General features: G+C 44.7%; 2 pseudogenes; both read left to right on the top strand.

The window, feature by feature from the left end:
• Positions 1 to 7898: 7898 nt before the first annotated feature.
• LOC139269923 (U2 spliceosomal RNA) lies at positions 7899 to 8070 on the top strand (annotated as a pseudogene).
• Positions 8071 to 8160: 90 nt separating this feature from the next.
• On the top strand, positions 8161 to 8338 carry LOC139269905 (U2 spliceosomal RNA; annotated as a pseudogene).
• Positions 8339 to 12495: the final 4157 nt, after the last annotated feature.

Raw genomic sequence — 12495 nt, 5'->3', positions numbered from 1 at the left:
CCAAGCCACATAATTATATATTAGGTCAAATGAGGTAGGTTTAAAGGGGTGCCTTAAAGGAGGAGAGAGTGGTAGAGAGGCGTAGAGGTTTATGGATGGAATTCCAAAGCTTAGGACACAGGCAGCTGAAGGCATAGCCACCAATGATGAAGTGATTAAAATCGGGGATGCGCAAGAATACAGAATTGGAGCAGCGCAGAGATCTTGGAGAGTTATAGGGCCAGAGGAGGTTAAAGTGATAGGGAGGGGCGAGGTCATGGAGAGATTTGAAAACAAGGATGAGAATTTTAAAATCGAGGCATTGCTGGTCAGTGAGCACAGGGGTGATGGGAAACGAGACATAGTGCGAGTTAAGATATGGGCAGCAGAGTTTTAGATGAGCTCAAATTTATGGAGGATGGAAGATGGGAGGCTGACCAGAAGAGCTTTTGAATAGTCATGTCTAGAAGTAACAAAGGCATGGATGAGGGTTTCAGCAACAGATGAACTGATGCAGAGGCAAAGTCAGGCAATGTTATGGAGGTGGAAATAGACGGTCTTAGTGATCGAGCAGATATATGGTCGGAAGCTCATCTCAGGGTCAAATATGACACCAAGGTTGCGAACGGTCTGGTTCAGCCTCAGGCAGTTGCCAGGGAGAGGGATGGAGTTGGTGGCTAGAGAATGGAGTTTGTACAAACAACAATGATATAAAGGCCAATCAATTTGTAGGCTTTTTTGTGTTGTTGGTTGCTAATTATTGACCAGGCATTGTGGGAACCCTCCACAAAAAGTAAACAGTCAGACAGGGTCTTGGTTTAATGTCCCACCTAAAAGACAGCATGTCCAACAATTCTGCCCTCCCTCAGGACTAGACTGGAATGCCAGTCAAGATTACATACTCAAATCTTGTAGATGGACTGGAACCTGTAAACTTGCGACTTAGAGGAAAGAGTGGTACCACTGAGCTAAGCTGACATTACAATATCTTTAAATAGGTGTTATATCTTGCGCGGAGTGGCATTTTGTTATATTTTGGAGGTTACGTTTTCCTATATTTTGTGTAGCATTGTGGTGGCCTGGCAGTAACTACTGTGCATCAAGTTCTCCTTTAGTTAACTAAAATGCAATATTAGAATACAAAAATATTAAACGTAGAGTTAAGAATTATAAAGTCAGATATGAAGCAAGTTGCCAAATCTTTGCTAATGCCTGGATTGGCCACTAAGTGCCAATAGTGGATAAAATTTCCTTTCCCTAATACTAATTTGCACAAAGACTTGCCATAAATAAACATTAAAATGGATGGGAGCTGTAATACTGATTTATATTTCATTATTAAGGATAATTTACATGTTTAATTTGTAAACTCATTGGTTGTAAGTTATGGGGCTATCCTTTACTGTACAAAAGCAAAACACTACGGATACTGGAAATCTGAAGTAAGTGTGTTCCTGAGCTTCTGTTCGCCTGTCATTTTAATTCTCTGTTCCACTCCCACACTGACCTCTGTGTCCTTGCCCTTCTACACTGTTCGAATGAAGCTCAATGTAAGCTCGAGGAACAGCACCTCATCTTTCGAATAAGCACTTTACAGCCTTCTGGACTCAATATCGAGTTTAACAATTTCAGATCATAACCTCTGCCTCTGTTTTTTCACATGGCCGCTAGTGATGATGCTGCCATTCCCTTTACACATCTTCTAGACTCATCTTTTGTTTCTTTATTTGTCCCATTACCATCTCCTTTTGCTTTGTACCATCGTACCGTTTGTCTTTTAATCTCTCCTACCTCACACCCTATCACAGACCGTCCCTTTTGTTCTTTCCTCCCCTCCCTCCTTTCCCTGCCCCTGCACTTGCTTAAAATCTGTTACATCTCTAACTTTTTCCAGTTCTGACGAAAGGTTATTGACCTGAAACATTAACTCTGTTTCTCTCTCCGCAGATGCTGCCTGACCTGCTGGGTATATCCAGCATTTTTGATTTTTGTCCTTTACTAGTGTTGTCCAATGCATTAGCCACTTGCCACATGGGACTAATTCGGAATCCGGACGTGGCTAATTGCATTTATAATTAGTAAATAAAAAACAAGTAATACCTGCTGTTACAAAAGCAAAATACTGCGGATGCTGGAATCTGAAATAAAAACTGAAAATGCTGGAAATCTCAGCAGGTCAGGCAGCATCTGTGGAGAGAGAAACAGAGTTAACGTTTCAGGTCGATGACCCTTCATCAGAAACATAGTTGCTGGTGTTGGGTTTATGATCTCAATCCTCATACTCATATGCATATGTACATTGACCTTTTTGTGCGTTTGTTGGTTAAAATGGGAAGACAGAAAGCAGAATATGCAAATTTTTTTGATCATTGTGAGTGCTTTACTTCCTTTGTTACTAATTGGAGGTAGATGTTTGATAAGTAAATATACACATGTGAAATACATTTACTTGTAGTGTGTGAGTGAATGTAAAGCGTTTGCTACTAAAATTAGTGGCTAAAATTGTATCGTCATAGCCACACCTGAAGCTAGTCAGCAATTTCTATTGGACAACACCATTATTTAATATGAAATATGAAGTCATACTATTGCTGAACCACACTATATCAGTTTCATTGTTATAGCATATTGAGAAATAGATCCTTAAAGGAACAGAATGGCTTCAGGGGTCATCATTAGCATTGTAAAGGATCTCCAAGTTTGTGTATATTTACAAGTACAGTTTGTGTAGACAGACATGTCACAATAAGATTACTTGACAGTACAAATTAGTTGTAATTATCATTCAAATAAAAAAAAAATACATCCATAGTGACAGAATCTCAACACAGCATGTAACTACCCTTAACTGAACACTTATTGATAATAAATTTAGTTTCACAAAAGGGACATAGTCGGTGTGAAAAATGGAAAAAATTCACACTTCAAAAGTTGGGATGTAAGGCATATTTCTGGGAATAGAGCAATGAGAGTTTTATATCCTGTAGCCATGTCATGGTTTACCTTACCTGGGAGCGTGATGCTAACGCCAGGTGCTAAAAATATAGAAAGTGTTCTATTTTCCAACACTGACGCAATTCACCTTGATGAGCATAAATTTGTTTTTAAAATCAACTGGAACAGATAGCAAGGCAACTGTCATCTTGTCCTTCATGTCTGCCTGTTTATCCTCTATGTCCCTTTACATTACAGATTGCAGTCTTGTGTTCAATAGTTATTTGTTATCAGAATTTTTAAAATTAGTAAGTCTTCATTTACTGAGTGTTATCACCGGGCGGGGGTGGGGGGTGGGGGGAGCAGTATACAGGGAGGCAGTCTCACAGCCATGTCCTCGTATCTTCATGTTTATAAAATAAATCTGCCATTAATTGTCAATTTTTATTTATGCATTTTTCTCTCTAACTTTCTCCCGTACCCTGCTCTCCTGATGGGGTACGGTTCCATAGGCCTTTACCCTCAAGTACCCTTATCTGAGTGACAATTATCAATGAGAGGGTTGTCCTATCAGGAGAGATTGAGTAGTTTGTGCCTATGCTATCTGGAGTTTAGAAGAATGAGAGGTGATCTAATTATGCTGAGAGATTGTTTCCCCGGATGGAGAGTCTAGTACTAGGGGACATAATCTCAGGATAAGGGGTCCAACACTTAAGACTGAGATGAGGAGGAATTTCTTCACTCAGAGGGTTGTGAATCTTTGAAATTCTCCACTCCAAAGGGCTGTGGATGTTGAGTCATTGGATATATTCAAGGCTGAGATAGATAGATTTTTGGACTCCGGGGGAATCAAGGAATATGGGGATCGGGCGGGAAAATGGAGTTGAGGTCAAAGATCAGCCATTGCGGAGCCGGTTCAAGGGTTCGTATGGCCTACTCCTGCTCCTAATTCTTATGTTCTTATTAATGTGTGATTCTTTACATTGAATGTCCATAGACTATGTTACTATGGAAAACATCACTATCATCCCTAGCTTATGGGATTCCTCTCTGTAATGAGCTTCTTAGCTTAAAATGTTTTTTTTCTTTAAAGAGAGATAGCACTCTCAAAAGTACGTATACACCTGCATACTTGGGAGAATTACATCTGCATGAAGTGCAAAAAAAGTTGATTACTAACAGACATACCTATCCAGTTATCAAGTACATCCAAGTGCTAGAAAACTATACTGTGTGTCACTTGGGTATGAATCAATGACACAATCTGATCGGGATAGCCCTAACATATTTGGCAGTTGTCAAACAATGCTTGCTTTACTGTATCCACCATAGAATTTACCTATTGTTTGAGAAAAGTTTCTCTATTTCACAGGCTGACTTCTCAAAGGCACAACTTTATTTCAAAGGATACAATAATTGGGCCTTTTGGATGTACCAGGTATGGTTTTGACCTAGCCATAAGAGGCAAGATGACAAGATGTAACTTCATGGATAGGAACATCATGTTATTCAAGTTAATTCCATGTAACAGGAAAGAAGCAGGCAGCTATTCTCATTCTAAGAAGTGTTTTCCATTTTTTTAGTAAGATCTGGTTATCAAAGGAACTCAGCTGATGGGTATGTCTGTTTAACCCTTTCTTTAGCTATTTCAAGGCTGCTAAAGTGTTTCAAACCTGAAGTATTATTTGGACAGACAACAATAATTATTTGTTACTGTTTCCATCTGTAAATTTATCTAAGACAAACTTGTTTGTTTGGTAGTTTAGTCTACGTGTCTGGTGTAACTGATATTAATTGTCCTCTGAAATGATATGGGCTTGTAGTGCAAATCCTGCATGTAAATTGAGCGTCAATAAGTGGGTCCATTGTTTGTATGAGGTATGCTATCCCAGATTATTTTTTGCACAAAGTCTCACTTTAGTTCATAGAAAGTTCAGGCTTTTATGGTGGACATTAGAAAAAAAAAGAGCTGATGGTGCCGGAATAATATCATAGCCAGTGCAATTCGGTTCTCACCACACACATCTAGAGCAGGGGGGGGGTCACTGGATAGGAATCAGAAATGGGAACCCTGACTAATTTTCTCACCCTTAACGGCATTGCAACAGATCATAGCACGGCTTGCCTGAGATCGGTTACTTCAGTGCAGACTGGGAATCAAACCTGAGTCCTTCATAGGCTGCATGGCTCACAGATGGTGTACTTTGCTTGTAAACCATCATTTAAAATTTTTTTATATCATCCTATGGAGTTTGGGATAGTTGATGACTTGATGTTGTAGATGTTATGGTCTTCTGAAGCAATATTCCAATGTAAATTCTGAGGCTTTGTTTTCTCACTGCTGATCTGGTTGCTGGCTGAGATCGCTCAGCCGGCACTCTGCTTCAGTGTCGGGCTGATCGCGTGGCACCACCACTCCCTGGTGGTCCAGATAGGTCCTTTTTTTCTTCTGCAGAGTCGGCAGTGTGGGCCCTTCCCTTTAAGTGAGGGAAGGGCCTCTCGGACGCGGCAGCGCTGCTGAGGTGCCCGCCCCGTTAGCGCTCCAGAAAGGAAGTGTCTAGGTGCGGCGGGAGATCGTGGCGGAGGTGCAGCGAGTGTTTTTGCGGCGGAGGAGCGGTGAGAAATCGTGGCGGAGGTGCGGTGAATGAGAGTACGGGACCCAGAAGAGCCGAGGGCCTGGGGCCTGCTCACACTGCGATAAGTGTGCGCATTAAGTCCGTTTATCCAGTCGTCCTGATTAACCTTGCCACTGGATAAAGGCCTAGCTCTGTCAAGTCCGTGTGGTGGCTGGTGTGCAACGGCCACTACATGTTAAAAAAATCCACGCACAGGCATCTTCCGCCCCCTCAATTGGAGTTCAGGACTAGAACATCGGGTCCTTCATTTAAACATCTGTGAACTCATTTGGAAGCAAGTCATCCTCGTTCGAGGGACTGCCTATTATGATGATGATGGTCTTCTGAAGGACAATGTTGGAAGCTCAGTCCAACCGTTGGATTGAACCTCCTTTTAGTAGGTATTAGTTAAAGAAAACTAGGAGTAAATACTACAATTGAACTTTTAGTTTTCATTTTGTAAATTTTGCAATTTTTAAGCAGATACAGGACATTTTTGATTTCAGTCTTTGTATAGTGTTTACTAAACAAATATTCAGAAAATAATCAAAAGGCATTGCATGATTGCTCATAAGACAGATCCCTCACATTGACACCAATCATAGAAAGCATATGCGCTTAATTCTGTCTTACATATTTGTTATGCCTTGAATAAAGAGTCAGACTAAATACTGCAAGCTCAAAGTAAGGTGTGACTATAGTCCTTTATTGCAGATCTCAGAGTGCCTCTCCAGCCTGTGAGGCCTCCTTATATACAGGTGCTCCCAAGGGATTGTGGGATCCCTTGGGACACCAGGGGATGAGCCCTCTGGTGGTTAGACACGGTATTTACAGGTTTACATACATAACAACACTCCCCCCAAAGTCAATAGTGTAACTATTTACAATGTGAGTAGATCTGGGGCCTTCCTTTCCCTGGTTGATCGTCTCGGTGCAAATGCTGGTTTTGGTGAGTCGTTTGTTGGGCCCTTTCTGGGCTGCTGCGCAGCTGGCCTTGCTGGGCTGCTGGGGCTGGTGAGTCCTGCTGGTCTGCTGCGGGTGATGAGTTCTGCTTCGTGGTCAACCACTGGGTCAGTTGCCACTTGTGTGTGTGTTGGAGGGTTGAAAATGGTGGAGTCTATTGTGGGTTGTTCTGGATAGTCTGTAAATCTGAGTTTGGTTTGGTCCAAGTGTTTCCTGCAGGTGAGTCCATTTGAGAGTTTGACCACAAACACCCTACTCCCCTCTTTGGCCAAAACAGTGCCAGGAAGCCACTTGGGACCTTGTCTATAGTTCAACACAAATACAAGATCATTTATCTCAATTTCGCATGACACATTTGCGCAATCATGATATGTATTCTGTTGAAGCCGCCTGCTCTCTACCTGTTCGTGTAGATCAGGGTGTACTAATGAGAGCCTTGTCTTAAGTGCCCTTTTCATGAGCAGTTCAGCAGGAGGAACCCCAATGAGCGAGTGGGGTTTTGTGCAGTAACTAAGCAGGACTTGGGATAAGCGAGTCTGCAGCGAGCCTTCAGTTACCCTTTTCAAGCTCTGTTTGATTGTTTGAACTGCGTGTTCTGCCTGATCGTTGGATGCTGGTTTAAACGGGGCAGATGTAACATGTTTGATCCCATTGCAGGTCATGAACTCCTTGAACTCGGCACTGGTAAAGCATGGCTCATTGTCACTTACAAGGACATCAGGCAGGCCGTGCAAGGCAAACATGGCCCGTAGGCTTTCAATGGTGGCAGCGGACGTGCTTGCCGACATTATCGCATTCAATCCATTTGGAGTACGCATCTATAACCACTAAGAACATTTTTCCCAAGAATGAGCCTGCATAGCTGACATGGACCCTGGACAATGGTTTGGAGGGCCAGGACCATAAACTTAGTGGCGCCTCCCTGGGTGCATTGTTAACTGTGAACATGTATTATATTGTGCACGCAGGACTCTAAGTCTGCATCGATACCTGGCCAACACACGTGGCTATCGCTTTCATCATTACGATGCCTGGATGGGTGCTGTGGAGATCACTAATGAAAGTGTCCTTTTTTGGCACCACTACCCGATTACCCCGTAGGAGGCAGTCTGCCTGTATAGACATTTCATCTTTGCGCCGCTGGTACGGCTTTATTTCTTCCTGCCTCTCTAACAGGACACTGGACCAATTCCTGTGGAGCACACAGTTTTTTACTAAGGACAGTAAGGGGTCCTGGCTCATCCAGGTTCTAATCTGCCGAGCGGTAACAGGTGATTGCTCACTCTCGAATGCTTCCATTACCATGACTAAATCTGCAGGCTGTGCCATCTCCACTCATGTGGTGGGCAATGGCAGCCTACTGAGAGCATCAGCACAGTTTTCTGTGCCCGGCCAGTGGCGGATGGCGTAGTTGTATGTGCCTTTTGGCTAAGATCAAGTGTAGTATCTGTTCTTAGATAGGAGGTGGGTGGGATGGCTTGACCCATCCACCTCCACGGAGGTGTGTGGGGGACCTGACCCATCCACCTCCATGGCACGAACCTGGTATTGCAGTACTTCCAGGAACGGTGCAGTGGCTCTAGGCCTTTTGGCTAAGAGCATTGGCGCAGAGTGATCCTTGAATGGGCCCAAGGTGACCTCCGGCGTTTGTGATTTGACAAAGAATTGGAACGATTGGCTACGAATTTCCCCCAAAAAATTAAAAATCTGTTCTTATCAGTTTAATATCCCCTATGGGGACATGATATTGAATTGATTTTTGGACAGGGAGCTGGATCAGGGGCATGCCCCGTCCACTCCATGCACCGACCTGGTATTGCAATATTTCCAGGAACGGTGCAACTTCGCCTCTCGGCCTTTTGGCCTAAGATCAAACACATTTGCGCAAAGTGATCTTTGGCGTTAGAGTTGATCTGGAACGAAATTGGATAAAACATTTTTTTTTTAAAAAACACGTGTGCGCCCATCTCTGGAAGCGGGCCGATGCATTCTTATTTATCCCCTTGCTTTCAGAAAAGAGGGATATAAGCGGCTTATGGTCGGTTTCCAATTCAAATTTGAGCCCGAGCAGATATTGATGCATTTTCTTTACCCCGTAAACACACGCTAACGCTTCTTTTTCGATCATACTGTAGGCCCTCTCAGCCTTAGACAGACTTCTGGATGCATAAGCAACCGGTTGCAATTTCCCAAATTGATTAGCTTGTTGCAATAAACACCCGACCCGTACGACGATGCATCACATGCTAGTACCGAATGTTTACATGGATCGTACAACACAAGCAATTTGTTTGAACATAACAGCTTCCTAGCTTTCTCAAAGGCATTTTCTTGGCTTTTACCCCATACCCATTCATCTCCTTTACGCAGTAAAGAGTGCAGGGGTTCTAACAATGTGCTAAGACCCGGTAAGAAGTTAGCAAAATAGTTCAGGAGTCCTAGAAACGACCGCAGCGCGTCACGTTCTGTGGTCTCGGTGCGTTCTTGATTGCCTCCGTCTTCGAATCGATGGGCCTGATGCCATCCGCCGCGATTCTTCTCCCCAGGAACTCCACTTCAGGCGCCAGGAAAACGCACTTCGAGCATTTTAGCCTGAGCCCCACATGATTAAGCCGACTAAGAACCTCCTTCAGGTTCTGCAGGTGGTCGATGATGTCCCGACCTGCAACCAAGATTCATCCTGGAAGACCATAGTGCGTGGGACCGACTTCAGCAAAACTTTCCATGTTCCTCTGGAATATCGCCGCAGCCGATCGAATCCCAAACGGGCATCTGTTGTAAATGAAGAGACCTTCGTGCGTGTTGATGCAGGTGAGGCCTTTCGATGATTCCTCCAACTCCTGCATCATGTAGGCCAAGGTCAAGTCAAGCTTTGTGAACACTTTCCCTCCCGCCAGCATCGCAAATAGGTCGTCTGCCTTTAGTAGCGGGTATTGATCCTGCAGTGAGAAACGATTGATAGTTACTTTATAATCACCACAGATTCTGATGGTGCCATCTCCCTTGAGGACTGGAACAATTGGGCTGGCCCACTCATTGAATTCGATCGGCAAAATGGTGCCTTCTCGTTGCAGCCTGTCCAGTTCGATCTCCACTCTTTCTCTCATCATGTAAGGTACCACTCTCGCCTTGTGATGGATGGGTCGTGCCCCCGGAAACAAATGGATCTGCACTTTTGTTCCTTGGAACTTCCTGATGCCTGGTTCGAACAGCGAGGGGAACTTATTTAGGACCTGGGCACATGAGGTGTCGTCGATGGACGAAAGCGCTCGGACGTTGTCCCAGTTCCAGCGTATCTTTCCCAGCTAGGTTCTGCCGAACAGCGTGGGGCCATCGCCCGGTAACTCATGCACCGCTCCATTGTAGGAAACCTTTACGGTAGCACTGCCGATTACGGGAATCAGTTCCTTTGTGTACGTTCTCAGTTTAGTATGAATGGAAATCAGGACTGGCCTTGAGGCCTTGCTGCATCACAATTTATCGAAAGTCTTTTTGCTCATTATGGACTGGCTTGCGCCCGTGTTCAGCTCCATGGACACTGGGAGTCCATTTAATTCAACCTTCAGCATTATCGGGGGACACTTTGTGGTAAATGGGTGCACCCCATATACCTCTGCCTCCTCGGTCTGAGGCTCTGGTTTGTCATGATCCACCGTGGATCTGTCCTCCTTTGCAACATGGTGGTTTGCAGGATTAGCAGGGTTTGCAGCTCGCCTGCACATGCGGTGGAGGTGTCCCATTGTTCCACAGCCCTTACAAATGTATCCTTTGAAGCGGCACGAATGGAAACGATGATCACCCCTGCAGCGCTAACAAGGGGCAGGCGTGTAAGTTCTGCCCAGTACATTTCGATTCAAAAACAACGTTACTTTGTTTACAGAACTTGCAGCAGCACTTGTGTGCTGAGAAATTTATTTGGTATTGTCACTGATGGAGATAAACACCTGGGCTATCGCTATGGCTTTACTCAAGGTTGGGGTCTCTACAGTCAAAAGTTTTCAAAGCATTACTTCATGGCTAATGCCAAGTACAAAGAAGTCCCTGAGCATATGCTCCAAGTGTCCTTCAAATTCGCAATGTCCTGCATGGCGCCTTAGCTCGGCGACATAGCTCGCCACTCCCTGGCTTTCAGACCTCTTGTATGTGTAGAACCGATACCTCGCCGTCAGAACACGTTCCTTCGGGTTTAGATGCCCCTGGACCAGTGTACACAACTCATCGTATGACTTGTCTGTGCGTTTCGCTGGAGCGAGCAGATTTTTCATGCGGCCATACGTTGGTGCCCCGCTAACGGTGAGGAGGATCGCCCTTCGTTTGGCAGCGTTCGCTTCTCCTTCCAGCTCTTTGGCCACGAAGTATTGGTCGAGTCGCTCCACGAAGGTTTCCCAATCATCTCCCTCTGAAAATTTCTCCAGAATGCCCATGGTTCACTGCATTGTTGCGGTGGGGTTCGTCATTTGTATCTCGTCGCCAGTTGTTATGTCTTGAATAAAGAGTTAGACTAGATACTGTGAGCTCAAAGTAAGGTGTGACCGTAGTCGTTTATTACAGATCTCAGAGTGCCTCTCCAGCCTGTGAGGCCTGCTTATATACAGGTGCTCCCAAGGGATTGTGGGATTCCTTGGGATGCCAGGGGATGAGCCCTCTGGTGGTTAGACATGGTATTTACAAACATAACAATATTGTCATCCCTGTGTGAGCGGTACTGAAATGGAAAAATACAGAACTCAGCAACAGCAACTTGCAGATATATAGGGCCTTCAATATAGTAAAATATCCCAAGGCGTTTCACAAGGGCGTTATCAAACAAGATTTGACACCGAGCTACAAAAGGAGATATCAGGATGGATGACCAAAAGCTTGTACAAAGATATAGGTATTAAGAAGCGTCGTAAAAGAAGAGAGAGGTAGAGAGGCTTAGGAAGTGAATTCCAGAGCAGTGGGCCCAGGCAGTTGAAGGCACAGCCACCAATGGTGGAGCGATTAAAATCGGGGATGCGCAAGAGGCCAGAATTAGAGGAGTGCAGAGCTCGCGGAGGGTTGTAGGTTTGTAGAGGATTCTGAGAAAGGGATAGGAAAAGCCATAGAAACATAGAAACATAGAAAATAGGTGCAGGAGTAGGCCATTCGGCCCTTCGAGCCTGCACCACCATTCACTAAGATCATGGCTGATCATTCCCTCAGTACCCCTTTCCTGCTTTCTCTCCATACCCCTTGATCCCCTTAGCCGTAAGGGCCATAACTTACTCCCTCTTCAATATATCCAATGAACTGGCATCAACAACTCTCTGCGGCAGGGAATTCCACAGGTTAAAAACTCTCTGAGTGAAGAAGTTTCTCCTCATCTCAGTCCTAAATGGCCTACCCCTTATCCTAAGACTGTGTCCCCTGGTTCTGGACTTCCCCAACATCGGGAACATTCTACCCGCATCTAACCTGTCCTGTCCCGTCAGAATCTTATATGTTTCTATGAGATCCCCTCTCATCCTTCTAAACTCCAATGTAAAAAGGCCCAGTTGATCCAGTCTCTCCTCATATGTCAGTCCTGCCATCCCGGGAATCAGTCTGGTGAACCTTCGCTGCACTCCCTCAATAGCAAGAACGTCCTTCCTCAGATTAGGAGACCAAAACTGAGCACAATATTCCAGGTGAGGCCTCACCAAGGCCCTGTACAACTGCAGTAAGACCTCCCTGCTCCTATACTCAAATTCCCTAGCTATGAAGGCCAACATACAATTTGCCTTCTTCACCGCCTGCTGTACCTGTATGCCAACTTTCAATGACTGATGAACCATGACACCCAGGTCTCGTTGCACCTCCCCTTTTCCTAATCTGCCACCATTCAGATAATATTCTGTTTTCGCGTTTTTGCACCCAAAGTGGATAACCTCACATTTATCCACATTATACTGCATCTGCCATGCATTTGCGCACTCACCTAACCTGTCCAAGTCAACCTGCAGCCTCTTAGCGTCGCTCTCACAGCTCACACCACCACCCAGTT

The sequence above is a fragment of the Pristiophorus japonicus genome, chromosome 8, assembly GCF_044704955.1.
Source record: "Pristiophorus japonicus isolate sPriJap1 chromosome 8, sPriJap1.hap1, whole genome shotgun sequence".
NCBI lineage: Eukaryota > Metazoa > Chordata > Chondrichthyes > Pristiophoridae > Pristiophorus > Pristiophorus japonicus.
Note: the sequence above shows the minus strand (reverse complement) of the source record. Positions and strands in the feature narration are given on the sequence as shown.